The sequence below is a fragment of the Rhincodon typus genome, chromosome 9, assembly GCF_021869965.1.
Source record: "Rhincodon typus isolate 14 chromosome 9, sRhiTyp1.1, whole genome shotgun sequence".
Classification (NCBI taxonomy): Eukaryota; Metazoa; Chordata; class Chondrichthyes; order Orectolobiformes; family Rhincodontidae; genus Rhincodon; species Rhincodon typus.
In genome coordinates this window covers 38,657,127-38,675,725 of record NC_063340.1, presented here as the reverse complement: position 1 = coordinate 38,675,725, position 18,599 = coordinate 38,657,127, and positions in this window count along the sequence as shown.

The window sequence follows — 18,599 nt, the reverse complement described above, 5'->3', positions numbered from 1 at the left end:
TGTGATATGATATGCATGTACTTTTAGAGAATGTACCTCAAACTACTTTCAAATATTGTCCAACACAACAGGATATGATGTATTAGCCCCATGACATACAAGCAGTGGTAGAATTCTAATGTACTATACATAGTCTCTCCATGAAGTATTGTATTCAAGTAAAGAAACTATGTTTTATTATTTCACCAATCCTTATGTGTGACTGGTACATTTACATCAAAGAGAAGGTAACACATGGGAAGTGCTTTGGGATGTATGTGAAACATATAAAGAGGTGTTATACAAATGCAAGTCTTTTGTTTTGCAAAATTGCTAATTGTTTCCATCTCTTCAGTTTGAAATTTTTATGCAATTTATACTTCTATATGTTCCAACCTAACTTTTTATTGATTATGGCAGTGATGTATCTTTGATTGGCATTTGGACCAGTCACTCCAGGGCACTGTCTCTCAAAAACAGCAATTTCTTACACATTGGGGGAAATTTTAAACCCATTACAAAGTGCAGAGGGCTCCCTGGCTGCTTTTCATTGGATGTAAAAGGCAAACAGTTATCAGCAGCAGCAACAACAGTAACTGAAGAGGGAACTGCAATTGAACAACAGTGAGAGGAGTGACAAATGGACTGAGTTCACTGAGGCACTACCCACAACACAGAGTGTATTGACAGTGAGGTGATTTCCATGGCCTTGTGAAAGAGGATGTTCCTGAAGGTTATGGTTATTACTTCATTTATCTAGAGTGTGCTGGATTTGGAAGCCTTGCAATCCCACCTCCTTTTGTGTTTTGCCCTTCACAATTCTACTGAGGACATATCAAGTGCCTTACAGACATATGCACATTTACATGTGTATATACATATACGCATGTATAAAGCAGGTCATAGATAATGGTTTGCTGGGATTCGTGGCTGTGTAGATATGGGAGGCATGATTGGGAAATTTGCATCAACGCAAACATTGGTTAGGTAGTTGATAGCAAAGAAATGACTGTCAACTATCGGAAGAAATCTAGTTGACATGAAGAGGTTTCTTACAGGAAGGAGTGTTTTTGATTTGGCAAAAAAGTAACAAAAGGAATTCAATCTGGAGAAATTTGAGATTTTGCTTTTGGGGAAGGCAACCAAAACAATGCAATATACATTAAACAAGGGCTGAGAGGGGCAGAGGAAGTGAGAGAGCTCGAAGATTATGCCCACAGGCTCCCAAAGGTGGCAGGACAAGTGGATAAAGTGGTAAAGAAGGCATATGAGAAGCTTTCCTTCATGGGGGGTGGGTAATGCTGGAACTATATAAGACACTGGTTAGACAATAGCTGGGGTTTTGTGTGCAGTTCTGGTCACCATATTACAGGAAATATATAATTGCTCTAGAGACATTGCAGAGGAAATTAGCAAGAATGTTTGCAGGTTTTGATTGTTACACGTTGGAGGAAAGATTGAATAGTGTCTTATTGTTATCCTTAAAACAGACAAGACTGCTGGGTGGCTTAATTGAGGAGCACAAAAACGAAGAGCTTTGGGTAAGAGCGGTAAGGAAAGATCTTTCCTTACAGAGATGCTAATTACCAGTAGGTATAGATTTAAAAGGACTGGTAGAAGGATTAGAGGGGATTAGAAGGGATGGGTGTCTGGAATTCACTGTTTAGTTTAACAAAACCCTCAAGACATTTAAAAAGAATGTGCCACTGAACTTTATGCACTGTAACTTACAAGGCCATGGAATAGATGATGGGAAGTGGGATGAAACTGGAGAAGAACTATCTCCTAGTCACTCCATTGTTGCAGGCAAAAACCCTCTCTTACTCTGACTGTTGGAAGTCAACCAGTTAGTCAAAATGAGTACAGAACAAGAAAAGGATTCTCTCCATGAATGCTGGAATTCAATTACAGTCAAAAAGAATCAGAACTATAGAATCTCAACGAATTTGCAAAACTAAGGATCACGAAACCTACTATTCAGCTGTTAATGTCAATGCCATCAATAATTTCCACTGCAACTGCTGTAGCATTTAACTAGCTGTTCTTTGTGCACAATTCAGAGACTGATCCATGTACCTCTTTTTTTAGTTTTTATCTTTTTGGACTCACCTTTTATTTCTAATTGGTTTGTATATGAGTGGCCTTAGTATGGTTTCCTGTGTGCAGTAATTAATAAACTTATACTTATTGTTAATTCAGGATAGCCTGGTTTAAAGTGGCTCCTACTAAATGATAAGTAATTTTGGGTCTAGGAGAAAGGGCAGGAATCCATTTTTAAATTGACCTTGCTTTATCAACCAAGGAGTGGTTGAATAAAGAAGGGAAACTAATACATTCCTCTGCACTTGGGATCGTGATAGTTTGCAGTATCCTGGATGGAACCATAATGAATTGGGGAACAAAACCCAGGCTCTGGTCATAAAAATACAATATGACAATGTAGTACAATACAATATGGCACAGGAACAGGCCCTTCAGTCTACCAAGCCTGCACCAACTCCTAGTCCTTATTTATACCTGATACTTAATCCCTAGACGCAATTTCTATCCCTCTGTTCATGTTCTGTTCATGTGTCTATCAAGATATGCCTTAAACAATGCTGATGTGCTGCTTCTACCACCTCCATTGGCAGTGCATTCCAGGCACTCTGTGTGCAAAATTTTCCTCGCAGTTCTCCCCTAAACCTCTCTCCAAACAACTTGGGATTCTTGCCACAATTTGGATCCACAGATTAAATAAAAGAATGCGAGTGAGCAAACAGTTACTTTGAAACCAATTTTAAAGGAAAAAAACTTTCCTGAGTTTGCACTGCTGCAGTACAGAAATGTCTGTATTTGATGCCAATGCATTCCCCCTCCTAGAATTAGGGAAAGTTACTTTTAAGGATTTTAATATTCTGTTCCTCAAAAAATTCAGCAAGGCACTAGGGAACAATTTCGTTCAAAAGCCAGATACCCCAAATTTTCAAAGAGGGGTCAAATGTTTTACACATCGAAACTGAGGAAAAGGAAATGGATAGAGTAACAGTAGAGAGATGAAAATTGGAGCAGTAGAAATTAAAATTTGAAGAAAAAGACAAGGAAGGAGAAAGAGAGAGTGAGATATGTGAAAGAAAGGGAAGAACAAGGGGAGGAGAGAGAGTTTTAACTAAATCTGTAGTTCTGAGGAAGGGTCACCGGACATTAACTCTGACTTTTTCTTTACAGATGCTGCCAGACCTGTTGAACTATTCCAGCAACTTCTGTTTTTATACAAGGGTAGCTGGCAGTGCAGCATTGAAATGCAGAGACTTTCTGTAAGTGAATCCATGAGTGTTTTTAGAGGCTGGCACATTACCGTTGCCAATGTCTGTGTACACGGGTTGCCCATGAAGTAAACCATGGGATGTTAGTGGATGGCTTCCAACATGGTGGTTTATACGGAGCATACAGCGAGTTGAATCCACCAGATAGCCACAGAAATTCCCATGTCGGGTTTTCCTGATGTCTAGTTTGTCGTGTGATTTTGGTGAGATCAACACGTGAATATTAACAGGGCAAGACAAGCCATCAACAAGAAACTTAACAAATCTTAATCCCTATCAATTAGCAACTCGCCACTGCGACGTGTGAGTCTCAATATGTCACATTAAAAATGTTGAAGACCCAGAACAGCAGGTTATTCTGTTGGAGTCTATTACTTTGACCGTACCATCTGAAAATCATTGGCATTGCTGGGAAGTCAAATATTATTTCATATAGCCAATCCAGAATGTAGAGCGATCCAGTTAGAACTAAAAAGGTGACAGTAAACAATGCTAAGAGAATGAATGTGCATATTTGTATGTATGTGTGTGTGAAAGAGAAGGTTTTGTTGTTTTATATCTTCAATTCTTTATCACCCTTCATGATGAAATAAGGATGATTCTGATTTCATTAATTTTGTGCATCGAGTATTATGACAATGGGTCAGAATCCAGAAGTACTGTGGATATTTTTAACCTGTAATTCCAAAATGAGTTTTGAAAAAATGGGTTGATGCAGACACATTTGGCTGTGGATATAAATTAACAGGATGCCTGAGATAGAAACCCACAGAATGCCGCATATATGGATATGAAGGAATCTTCAGACAATGAGGTAGGTTGAAACAGCCTGGATTGTGATCTTTTGTGACTACAAAGACAATGAGGGGCTAACTACCCCCTGTCCAACAGCAAATCACTTCTTTTAGATTATGTCCCACAGTGAAGTTAGTATACTGCGCAGGACCCAGTTGAATAACTATCCTTTATTTACCCCACATTTCAGCTAAAGATCCACTTTCAAACTGAGTACTAGCAGCCAGGCAAGAGAAAACTGGACAACTATAAAACTCCCTCTGACGCTAATTGCTGAAATTGGATCATAGTCAAAAGGAATTGAAACTACAAAATCTCAACCAATCTGTAAAACTAAGGATCATGAAAATGACGATTCAACCACACTGTCTGGGCAGCTGGTGATCTCCACTGCAACAGCTACAACATTCACTATTCTCACTTCACAAACAATTTAAAGACTGATCCGTTTATCCGTGTTCTGTAACTTTTACTCTTTAGGACTTACTTATTATTTCTAATCTGTGTACATATTAGCTGTGTTACTAATTCTTCTCGTGTTTAAGGAGTTAATAAACTCACTCTTTTTGTTAATTTATATGCGCTGCATTACTAATTATCCATGAGGGATGGGATTTATTTTTAAATTAACCTTATTGCAACCAATTGACGGGAGAAGTGAGTAAAGATGGAGAGTCAGATCATAAACAAGACCAGAAATTGCTGGAAAAGCTCAGCAAGTCTGGCAGCATCTGTGGAGAGAAATCAGAATTAACATTTTTGGTCCAGTGACCCTTCCTCAGCAGGATAGTCAGATCAGCCCTTCGTACCCAGGAATTTAATCGTTTGGGATATCCCGTTCGGCATTGAAATTAATTGGGGAATCTCATCGGGGATCTGGTCACAAGAAAAAACATGCAGCTAATGTGCAACCAAGAGGGTTGATGTGTCAACCCAAACAAAACATCAGATTCATACAGGCCTAAGCCAGATTCTCCGTGAACAGGCATAATGCTTTCATACAGCAGAGATGTAACATCCCAAATTTTTTAATCTGGAACCAGCTTTCATGTCTGGCTGTTGGAGAACAGTGCGTACTCCTCTCAAATGTAATTGTTTGCACTTCAGAGGAGCCTCACCATTGAGCAACAGGCAGACGACAATGTGAAACATATGACAACCAGATGTACCTTTGAGAATACTCAAGGTACCTGGATAGACCTGGAGGTTTCCTTCAGTATCCCAATGTCTCAAGGATAAGTCCCAAAACAGAAATGAAAACTAGAAATACAGGAGGTACAAACGTTCACGCTTCTTCATCTGCTGAGGATTTCAACTGCGAGGAAAAGGAAAAAAGCGGTGTAGATGGAGCTCCTAATTCCAGATTGCAGATCATATTGCCAATCATAGCAGTGCTCCTCAAATATCCCAAATGTTTAGCCAGTCATTCACATTGAATCAAAAGTAATTATCACAACTCTCCCTTCCTTTTTTTGCCACCCTGACACAAAGCAGTCCTTTCGCCAATCATCCACTAATTGCATCTACATCAATTGGCCTCAGTCAGTTCATGCTTTCACATTCATCATCAAGTAACTAAAAACCCAAGTTGACACTCAGTGTGAAAGCACTGGGAAAGTGATGCAAATTAATACCTTATATGTGAACAGAGAAATTAAATATACAAACACAATGTTATCATGAACACCCATGTGCCCCTGTAATCTGCTGCAGGCCACTACATCCTGCAGTAAGTGCCAGATCCCTAACCACTAATGCAGAAGCTCCTTATCACAGGCATTTTCAATGCTGGAAGCTTGCCTACAATATGTCAATGAAATAGATCCTGGAAATAAGTGGGAATAAATATGCTAAAGATTGAGTGAGAGATTTTCATGCATTGCCTGACCTTGTAGTCTAGCAGAAAACCTAGACAATTCGATGCTTTGAAGTATTTCTACCCTTTTATCAACAAAAACAGAAGTTAGCTGATGTAGATCCGGCCATAGAACAATAACACAGTAGTAAGGAATGTCCAGCTGTTCCACTGCATATTATTGGATTTAAAAATTTCTTCAAGGTTTGTAAGTAAAGCATATTTCCTTCACATAAAACAAAGTCCTAACAGGGTCCCCTTCTCAATTCTATAGATGCCATGAACAGTAGAGAAAAGAGGATGAGGAACTCCATCTACTACACAATTAGGAGAAACTTCCAAGTGGACATGCCAGCTGGAATTTTTTCCCCTCCCTAATAGCATGGTGGGGGATGGCTATACAGGGAGCACAATAAGCAAGCCCATACAGAGTTGCTTCAGGGCTCTCAGGCAGGAAAGGGGAGGTGAGGTCACAGGGAGAGACCTGATTGGGAAAGGGACCCCATTAAAAGTCTTTCCCCAGCCCTTGGTTCTGACCACCTACTCCTGCCACACTTGCCCCATGGCCCCCTCTCATCATCACTCAGCTCTGGACAGGCTGGGGTCTAGTCACAATCTGAGATCTCAGGTGGTACACACAGTAGCCATTAATACACAGTAGTCCCAGTGACCTTACCCTTCCAATGAGATGCCAACATCCGATTAGCCAGCAGATCTCAGTGGGAGTGGGTAAGATGTCCATCCTCATGGTCCATGGACAAGGGGAGGCACTGCAAAGTGTCTGAATGGAGCACAGCAGGCTGACCCTAAAAGAGGTGACTCAGGACTTCCTACTGATTCTAGGTGCAACTGCAAAGACCCCAATCACCTCCGCAGTATTCCAGATGTCCTGTCTTGGTCTTTGGCTATTGCACTATGCCGAAGCACATGCTGGATGTTATCTCAAACAAACCAAAGACACAACATTAGCTGATTGAAATGTATCTCCTTTTTCCAGTGATTACCAATCCGAGGATATAATCTGAGGAATGTTTCCTCAGTCATTGATGGCACTTCTTCCTAAAGTTCACCTTTTTGGATGTCTTGCTGTCTGATAAAATTGAGTGGCTAAATAATGTAACTGATGTTAGTTGTCTATTGAGTGATCTATGCTATCTATACTTTAATGGGAAGCGAAATTTTCAAAAACAATTAATGCTTGAAGAAAAGGTAACATAGTTTTATCAGCTACTGCTATGTTTGAAACTAATTGTTTTCTGTTGGTTATTTCAGCATTTTACCATAACGCATGGCACCAGTCCTGTCATCTTCTGGGACTACGGTTGCTTTATCTTTACCTTATAAAGCACTAGAGATATAGTTTTGAAACCAGAACGATTGCAGAGCTCACGAGCATTGGAAGGTAATTCCACTGCCCAAATCCACTTCATCTTCCTCTTGTAAGAATGTTGACAATTGAAGAAACAATAGTTTCCGAGATGACTTAATCTCAAGCAATTTATTTTGTACATTGGAGTGAATTTTAAATGCATCAACCCACGAGTTTGGGTGAGGGCTGCAATTAAATCCAGCAAAATTTTGTGCACCTCGGGAAATCTGCTCCCAATGCTGCCAATACTGACAGTCAATCTTCTCTAAGGAGGGAGTTTGATGTTTTAAATACTCTACTTAAGCTGAGAGTCTTTGGTTTAAACCATTTTGTAGGTTTTACACAGAGTGATCCCAAACCCCAGGAAATCTACATGAACATACACACATACAAAGTTGGAGCACAAGTAGGCAACTCTGTCCTTCAAGTCCGTTCTGTCTTTCAATACGAGCACGATTGATCTGTGTTCCAAATTCCACATTGCCCCTGACAACCTTTGATTTCATTGTCTAATAGAATCTACCTCTGCCTTAAAAATATTTAGTGATCCCTACACCCATTACCCTATAGGGGGAAAGAGATTCAAAATCTCCTCATCCTTGTCCTACTTGGCCGACTAGTTCTAAACTGACCCACAAGAGGAAACACCCTTTCCATGTCCCCCTTATCAGGATGATTCTTGATATTATACATTTCTATAGATTCAAACTTTCACTCTTTTAAACTCCACTGAAAAAAACTTAACCTATCCAATCTTTCCTCTTAAGACAGTCTGCACATTCTATGTATCAGTTGAGTAAATGGCCTTTGAATCATCTCCAACCCATTTATATCCTTCCTTAAGGAGATCAAAACTGCATGGAATACTTGAGATGTGGCTCACCAATGTCCTGTATATCTAAACTATAACAAACTTACTTTTATGTTCAATTCCTCTCATAATAAGGAATAGTATTCCATTAACCTTCTTAATGACTTCTTATGCCTGCACACTAACATTTTGTGTGTCATACACCAGAAAACCTAGGACCCTCCTGCAGCCATTCTCCATTCAAATAGGGCCTTTTTTTTCATTCTTCCTGCCACTGTAAACAATTTTACATTTTCAGACATTGCACTCTGCCAGATTTTTGCCCACTGCCTCAAGATCACCCTTGTTACATCATCTTCACACACTGTCCTACATATCTTTGTGTTATTTGCAAATTTAGACACCATGCCTTCAATGCCCCATCTAAGCTATTGATATCAATCATAAAATGTTGAGGGAGCAAGCTAATGTTTCAAGTCTAGCTGACTCTTCATCAGAGCTGACCCAGCTCTGATAAAGAGTCATTTAGACTCAAAACGTTAGCTTGCTTTCTCTCCATGGACGCTATCTGACCCACTGTGAGCTCCAGCATTTGTTGTTTTCAGTACTGATTCCAGCATCTGCAGTAATTTGCTCCTACCTAAGTTGAGGGTCTAGCACAGACCCCAGTGAGACTTCAACAGCTAAGAATAATGCAAAGACACCTTTGTGGAGAAAATAAATGTCTCTACGGCACTGCTTATGGATCAGGTGCACAGGTATGTTTCCCCTAATCCCAAGCTCTTTCGATAAGACCCTCCAACCCCATGTAGTATTGCAGTATGATGGATCAGCACTTCCATTCCATATCAATTCCCCACCTCCTTAGGGTCAGGCAGGCCTACCTGTATCCAGGCATTGAACCCCTATGTCAAGGCCTGAAATATTAGATTGAAGCTCAAACCCATTCCTGAGTCTGCATCAAAAAAAACCCTCTTGCGGTCAGAAATCAGACCACCCAGGATCAAACTCCATGTGTTTGGACCTGTCCTGGAATAGGTGCTTGGTCCTTAACCCAAATTAGGAGTGAGAGCCACCTCTTGGGATTAAACACCTCTTACTACATGAGATTGGACCAACCAGGACAAATGCTTCTTGCCTCAAAGCTGCATTTGAGACAAGGGAATTGACAAGTCCAAAAGATGCACAGTATGCAACACATAAGGAAACCTGGACATCCAAAATTCCCTCTGAAATTCTGCTCGTGTAATTCAGTCAGTACCTAGAATCATAGATTCCCTACAGTGCACAAAGCGGCCATTCAGCCCATTGAGTCTGCACTGACCCATAGAAGAGCACCTCACCCAGAACTAAACGCCCACCCTATTCCTGTAACTCCACATTTTCCATGGCTAACCCACCGAGCATGCACAAGCCTTAACACTACAGGGCAACTTAGTACCGCCAATCCACCTAACCTGCACATCTTTGGACTGTGGGAGGAAACCAGTGCACCCAGTAGAAAACCAAAGAGACATGGGAAGAATGTGCAAACTCCACACAGACAGTCACCCAAGGCTGGAATTGAACCCAGGTCTCTGGCACTGTGCGGCACCAGTCCTAACTACTGAGCCATCTGGTGGCATTAGCCACGACTCTGTACCAAATACTTCTAAAGTGATGTCATTACTGTTTTAAAAGCAACAATGAGAGGGATTTGAGAACTCGTATTAAAGTGACATGTTGCAACACAGAAATGACAAACATGGCCCCCTTTATTTATCTCCATATTTCACAGGGAATGCTCAGTGTCTAAGTTATGCAGCAGAAAATTGATGAAGATTCATTCTTTTGGAGCTGCAACCATTTGTGCTGTTCCAGGATTTCTGGGACCTCCTGCAATAAATGAACATGGGCCTGCACCAACACATTCAAAGTACTGAGGCAAGATGGGGGGGCCCACGGCCTTTTCATTTCAGATTGCACCCAAAGGCATCTATTTCCACAGTCATCAAAAGATATTGGCGATGGAATTTTTATGTGAGACCACCTTTTCAGTTGCCTAAGCAAAGGCATTTTTAGAATCTAAATCTCCCCAAAGAGCTTGGCACTTGGAAAAGCTCTGGCGCCTGTTCTCCAGCAGTGTTATAGCCATGCTCATGTTCTTGTGGTCATTTCCCTGTGTGAAGGCCTGTTCTGGCAGCATGCCTGGGTCATCCAGAGCAATGCAGCATACTGCCACAGCCCAGTGATTGAACAAATGAGGTGGGGGATAAAGTATACGGCTAGTACCAGTGACCAAGTTTGATATCTGCGCTACTGCTCAATCTGCTGTTTTCAATGATTGATTTCATGATCAAGATCTCTGGCTTTGGAACAAAACATTGTAGCAGGGAAGTCTTCAAAGCCACTGATCTGTGGTTTCTGTTGGAAAGTGTGCAGATTTAGACAGAGCACACTCTGAAACGATACTAACAATCTCAGAGTTCCATGTAAGAAAACACAATTTTCCATAATGAGTTGTACAAGCCAACAGACCTAATTATGAACAGACGGAATCACAGAATGGAATCCTCAAAACACTGGCAACATTCTGGAAACCCCTTCTAATAAAATGTAATTTAACTTATTTAGTCACTATAAACCAGTGGCTCTGGAGATGTGCCTTCGGGAGATTTTCCAATTTTTAAAGAAGGTTCAGGCACAATTTGAAAATCCACTAGTCTACATGGAGCCCATTTCCTTGCCATTAACTGTCTCTGATTCTCCTCCCACTCAGTCCACTGTTGTCTCAAGATTCTTTTCACTCAGCTCCAATTCCAGCTCCTGAAATTTCTACCATTATATTTCAATGTATTTGTTCTATTCCATATTTCCAAATGCATTTGAAAATCATGGAATTACAAAAAAAAGCCTTTAGCCATAATTGTCCAGTTTTTATGAAGTTGTATTATCTACCCAGATAAAGTAAGGTAGCAATGCCAAAGCTTCACAGTTGGGAACCATTTATAATGAAAAGAACAACTGAGCAAATTGTGACAGCCAATGTACCAGAAAATTATTTTAATTCCTGTTTGTGCCATGCATATTTACAGATATAGATACAAATAGAATTAGCAGGGATAAAAATAGTGAATGGGATAAGGACAGGGGTAGAGAATGAATTAGGGTTAGAAAGTCATACAGGGATAGAGATGGAGTTAGAGACAGAGATAGGAATGGGGAATGGAGTGATATAACGATAGCAATAGTAATAGGGATTAGGAAAAGGGACATGAACAGGAAAATAAAGGGGCAATGACTAAAATCAGGAGAGATGGCAAATGCTAACCAACTTTTCACTGCTCTCCTGTTTAGTGTTAGCTTTTCAAGAGACAATCAGCACTGGTGTTGGCTGCTGAGCACAAATCAAAGTTGCAAGAAGGAGCAGAAGTAGGTGTTATGTCCTTTATTTGATCATGTTAACAGCCTATTTCCCTGCTACTGGACTAATAGTTCCCTGGTTCAAGTCCGGCCTGTTTCAGAGGTGTGTAATAACATCTACAAACAGGTTGATTAGAAAATATCTAACAGCTTGTTGCCTGCATCTAAGCTGGGTAAACCGGTGTGGCCCTTTCCAAAATGGCATCTGCTGCGGCCTGCAATTGAATTGTATGTATATAGCACAGAGGCTGATTTGAAAACAAAAAAGTTTCCATTGCATTGAAAATCTGGGCACTATAAAGCCAAATTGCGAAAAAAAATTCCCTGACAATTTTAAGGTTGTGTTGGTTGGCAGTGGCAATGAGGGGCCTTATTGTTCTTAAATTGTTGCCATTAGACATGAAACAGGTTAGGAATGATCCAAATACGCTGTACAAAGCTCATCTTTAATTAACCGTATTCCAAATGCAGTTTAGTACCACAAAGGTTCGGTAATATGAAAAGAGATTGATGTGACTTCCTCCTGCATGCTGAATCTGCTGGGATCAGCTGATATTTTTCCAGCACTTTTTACTTCTCTTATGTCAAAACATTTTAGTGCAGTCACTAGCTGAACCTGCCTCTTGAATGCATACACTTACATATTGGAGTAGATTTAATCTAGCATGAAAAAAAAATCAATGCTTAGAGTGTAGCAGTTGCATAAAGTGTATCATCGAATACAACGGCTAAATTTCAAGCAAAATAGTAATGCTTGCACAGAAGACTGAGGAAAGGGTGATGTTTGCAAAGGTATTACTCAGATATTGTACTCCTTTTTTTTCCATATTCAAAAAAAAATTTAAACTGTGTTGAATTTGAGAATTCACAAAGAAAATTAGCCCCTAGACAACCCCAGGGAAGTTAAATCTTTTTCAGGGAAATTAATAAAAGCTCACAAAGGTCTAAGTGATTGTGATCTGGTAAAGCAATGGAAACATGCAAATGATATCAGATGCCTAGTGGTAAAAACGAACAGTAAAGCAGGGAAGACTGGTACCAAATACTAATGGCAGAGGCCATTTAATGTAAATAAATGTAACCCTTTGAGTACAATGGACTTGTCAAATTATATTGCAGGCAAATATCACACAGCCAGCATCTCGTGATTTTTCTTTCTAGCTCTGCTATGTAGTGAACAGATTATTAAAGATAATTTGTGGGTTATACAGAGCTGTTGTATGGATGTTTTGTTGTAAATTCATTGTTCCCTATCTATTTTACTAGGCATCCTTCACCCTTTGCTATCCTTTACACATATTAAACCTACTCTGCACTAAGCTAAGAATATGTGGAATACCTTACTTTCATGTTGCAATATGTCTGACAGAGCAGTCGAGGTGTCCCAAAATACCCCCAATAAAAGCACACTTATTTGTGCTAGTTCATCATCCTACCCAGCCCCCAAATTGCAACCCCCCTCAATTAGAAAATAAGGACGTAAGAAAAAAGATATGGAGTAGGTCATTAGGTTCTTTAAATTTATTTCTATTCAATAAAATCATGGCTGATCCTTCTACCTCAACTCCACTTTCCTTATTATTGAAATATCCCTTCGTTCTCTTGGCAGTCAAAAAATGTATCAATCTCAGTCTTGAATATATTCAGTGATTGGGTTTCTAGGCTACAAAATTCACAAGATTCACAACTCCTTGAGTAAATAAATTGCTTCCTCCCTCTGTACTAAATACACAACTCCTTATTCTAAGACAGTACCCTCATGTTCTAGACTTACCAACAATAGAAACATTTTATCGGCATTTAACTTGTCACGCTCCTTAAGGAATTGTATATTTTTCACCTTGAACACCTCTATTTTTTCTGAAATCCAGGGAATACAGGTCTAGTCCACTTGATTTTACCTCTTAGGGCATTCCTCTCATCCCAGATACCAGTCTCATGAACACTTTTTGCGCACCCACTCGGGGAATTGTATTTAATTTTTTTTAGTTAAGCAGACCTCAACAGTGGTCAACCTTCTGCTGTGAATTGTAATTAGTCTTCTTCAGTCTTGCACTCCAATCTGTTTGCCACAAAAAGCTATCAAAGCTTCCTAGTTGCTTACTGTAATCTAATGTTAATTTTAGCTGATTTGTGTACAAGGATACATAAGTCCTTCTGCATATGTTTATTTCTAAGTGTGTCACCATTCAAAAAACCTTATATTCTTATTTTTCCTGCCAACGTGGATAACTTCATCACATTGTATTCCATCTGCCAAGTTTTTCCCACTCACCAACCTATCTACTCCCCCTGTAACCTCTTTGTATCCTCTGCCACTTGTCATTTCCATCCATCTTCAGAAAAAAATGGATACATTACACTCAGTCCCTTTTGCCTGGTGGTTAATATGCACTGAAAATAGCTGAAGCAGTCTTCCTATATGACAGCAACAGCTGCACTTCAAAAGTATTTTGTTGACTATAAAGTGCTTTGAAATGTCTGGTGACGATAAAAGAAGATATATAAATGCAAGTCTTTGCTTTATTCTGCTAGTGATGTCCTGGCAATCTGAAAATGTTCCATTCATTCCTTGCCTCTATTTTTGCTTCATTAATCCATTTTAACCCAATTCCATCAGTCCTAAGTTTTGTGTAATAACTCATGAGTTACCTAATCTAGATCATGTATTTAATAATATGAAAAATCAGGAAACTCTCCACATAGAATCAAAGAACAAAGAACAATATAGCACAGGAGCAGGCCCTTTTGCCCTCCAAGCCTGCACCGACACATTTTGCCCCTCCATAATAAAACTGTCTTCATTTACAGGATCCATATCCCTCTATTCTCTTCCTATTCATGTATTCATCCAGGTGCTTCTTGAATGCTGCTATTGTGTCTGCTTCCACCACTTCCCCTGCCAACACTTTCCAGGCACTCACTATCCTTTGTGTGAAAAACGTGCCTCACACATCTCTTTTAAACTTCCTCCCCAAACACCTTGAACCTGTGTCCCCTAGTATTTGATCCCACCACCCTGGGAAAAAGCCTCATACTTTCCACTCTATCCATGCCATTCACAATCTTATAAACTTCTATCAGGTCACCCCTCAGCCTCCTGCATTCCAGTGAAAACAAACCCAGTTTATCCAACCTTTCTTCATAGCTAAAATCCCCCATACCAGGCAACATCTGATAAACATTTTCGGTACCTTCTCCAAAGCATCCACATCTTTCCGGTAATGTGGTGACCAGAACTGTAAGAAATATTCCAAGTGTGACTGAACTAAAGTTCTATAAAGCTGCAGCATAACTTGTCTATCCTTATACTCAATGCCCCTTCCAATAAAGGCAAGCATGCCATAAGCCTCATTTACTACCTTATCCACCTGCACCATCACCTTCAGTGATCTGTGGACCTTCACCAACAGATCCCTCTGTATATCAATACTCTGAAGGGTTCTGCCATTTACTGTATAATTTCCACCTCTACTTGACCTTCCAAAATGCATCATCTCACATCTGTCCAGATTAAACTTCATCTGCCATTTTTCTGCGCATGCCTCCAACTGATCTATATCCTGCTGTATCCTCTGACAATCCTCCTCACTATCCGCAACTCCACCAATCTTTGTATCATTCGCAAACTTACTAATTTGACCAGCTATGTTTTTCTCCAAATCATTTATGTAGATCACAAGCAGCAGAGGTCCCAGCACTGATTCCTGTGGAACACCACTAGTCACAACCCTCCATTCTGAAAAGCATCCTTCCACCGCTACCCTCTGTCTCCTATGACTAAGCCAGTTCTGTATCCATCTTGCCAGCTCATCCCTGATACCATGTGACTTCACCTTTTGTACCAGTCTGCCATGAGGGACCTTGCAAAGGCTTTACTGAAGTCCATGTCGACAACATCAACCACTTTTCCCTCATTAATCATCTTCATCACCTCCTCAAAAAACTCGATCAATTTTGTGAGGCACAATCTGCCCTACATAAAACTATGCTATCTATCGTTAATAAGCCTATTTGCTTCTAATTGCATATAGATCGTGTCCCTGAGAATCTTTTCCAATAACTTCCCTACCACCAACATGAGTCTCACAAACCTGTAATTTCCTAGATTATCCCTTTGTCCTTTTGAAACAATGAGACAACATTGGTTATTCTTCAGCCCTCTGGGACCTCACCTGTGGCCAAAGAGGATACAAAGATGTCTGTCAATGTTCCAGCAATTTGTTCTCTTGCCTCCCTCAATATTCTGGAATAGATCCCATCAGGACCTGGGGACTTATCTAGCTTAATACATTTTAAGATGCACAGCACCTCTTCCTTTTTAGTACCAACTTGGCTTAGAAATTCAACAATCCCTTCCCTGAAATCATCCTTCACCACTTCCTTCTCTTTGGTGAATACCAACACAAAGTATTCATTTAGGACCTCACCTATCTCCTCTGGCTCCACACATGGATTCTCTCCTTTGTCCTTGAATAGGCCAACCCTTTCCCTGGCTACCCTCTTGCATTTTATGTATGTATAAAAATCCTTGGGATTGTCCTTAATTTTGTTTGCTAACAACTTTTCATGACCCCTTTTAGCCCTTCTAATTCCTTGTCTAAGTTCTTTCCTACTTTCCTTATGTACTTCAGGGCTTTGTCAATTCCCATCCTCCTAGACCTTACATATGCTTTTTTTTTCTTTTTGACCAAGGTGGTCATTACATCCCTGGACGTCCAAGGTTCACGTAACTTGCCCTACCTATTCTTCATTCTCACAGGAACGTGCCGCCCTTGAACTCTTATCACCTGCCGTTTGAAATTCTCCCACTCATTCACCTGGCTGGGCTCATTTCCCAAAAGCAGGTCCAGTATAACCCCTTTCCTGGTTGCACTGTTTACATACTATGTCAAGAATTCCTCCTCAATGGTCCTTACAAATTCTGCCCTATCCAAGCCCCTAGCATGAAGTGAGTGCCATTCAATACAGGGGGAAGTTAAAATCACCCACGTCAACAACCCTGCTGTTTTTACATCTTTCTAAAATCTGTCTACGTATTCTCTCCTCTATCTCCTGCTGGCTGTTGGGAGGCCTGTAGTATACCTCCAGCATTGTGACTTCACCTTTCCTATTCCTGAGTTCTACCCATATTGCCTCGCAGCATAAATCCACTGATGTATCCTCCCTCAGTACAGCTGTGAGATACTCCTCTACCAGTCCTTTTACCTCCCTTTCTATCACACCAGAATCATTTAAATCCTGGGACATTCAGCTGCCAATCCTGTCCCTCTTTCAGCCAAGTCTCTATAGTCGCAATAATGTCATTGTTCCCAGTACTAACCAAAGCTCTATGTTCATCTACCTTGCCTATTATACTTCTCACATTGAAACACATGCATTTCAGACCACCTCTTCTGCTCTTTTTAGCAGCATTTCCCAGCCTGTTCTTGTTCTTAGTAATGTTTGCCTCGGTTTCGACCTCTCCCTCAATTTCTGCAAGTACTGCCCTACTCCTCTGGTTCCCATTCCCCTGTCACACTAGTTTAAACCCTCCCCAAGCACTCTATAAAATATCCATCAAGGACGTCAAGTCCTGGTCGCACCCAGATGTAACCCATCCAGATTGTGTAGGTCCCACCTCCCCCAGAACCGGTCCAAATTCCCACAAATCTGAAACCCTCCCCCTCACACTATCTTTTCAGCCTTACGTTCATCCTACAGGTCCTGCTGTTTCCACTCTGACTAGCTCATGGCAGCGGTAGTAATCCTGAGATAATTTTAAGATCCTCCATTTCAACTTTCTTCCTAGTTCACTGTATTCTGTTTTTAGGACCTCATCCTTTTTTTTACCTATGTCTTTTGTACCAATGTATACCACAACCACTGGCTGTTCGCTCTCCCCCTCTAGAATGTCCTGCAACCGCTCCGAGACATCTAGAACCCGAGCACCAGGGAGGCAATACACCATCCTGGACTTTTGTTTCTGGCCACACAGAAACATCTATCTATTCCTCTTAGGATGAATCCCCTATAACTGTAGCATTTCTATGCCTGTTTCTCCCTCTCTCTGCAGCAGAGGCAACCATGGCGCCATGAACTTGGCTGCTACTGTTATCCCCTGAGAGGCCATTCTCCTCAACAGTATCCAAAACGGTATATCTGTATTGCAGGGGAATAGCCACAGGAGATGCCTGCTCTCCCTGCCTCGCCCTCCTGTTCTGCCTGGTGGTCACCTGCCTGTGGAGTCTGAGTCTGCAGTGTGACCACCTCTCTATATATGCTATCCATGATATTCTCCCTTTGCGAATGCTCCACAGCGTCCCACTCCAACTCTGAAACTCAGGCTTCCAGGAGCTGTAGCTGGAGACATTCCTTGCACACATGAAGGTCTTGGGCACTGGAAATGTGTCTGGCCTCTCACATCAAGCAAGATAAGCAGACTGCAATTTGGAGCTCTCCCGCCATGTCTTATCTTTTGACTTAATTAATCCTTACAATGTCAAATACTTTTAACATAAAGTAATGCTGTTGGTCCTCTCTGCTCCAATAGCAATTTCTCAAAACTTACCTGCTACTCACCAACAGCAGTCTCCAGAAGCTGTTTAGGTTCACGCTCCTGTACCCACTGGAACTCTCGCTGCTGACCTTCCTCTCACGATGTCACTTCAATCTGATGACAGTATGAAGAAAAGGAAAGAAAATTGAAGAGAGGATCTGATGGACAATGTATCTGAGCAATTGCGTAATAGTGCACAGAAATGTTGGAGAATTTCAGCAGGCTGTGTTAACATAAAAATAGAAATGTAATGCCTCTGATATATAATTACTGAGCCCTTATTCTGGCAGGTAGGACTAGTACATGAGAGATCCACAAAATGTTGGCTTACTGCAGAGTGCAGAAAACAGGGAGATAAAAATCGTATCAGAGATAGTAGGAACTGCAGATGCTGGAGAATCCGATACAACAAGGTGCAGGGCTGGATGGACACAGCAGGCCAAGCAGCATCATAGGAGCAGAGAGGCTGACGTTTCGGGCCTAGACCCTTCATCAGAAAAGGGGGAGGGGAAGGGGGTTTTGAAATAAATAGGGAGAGAGTGGGA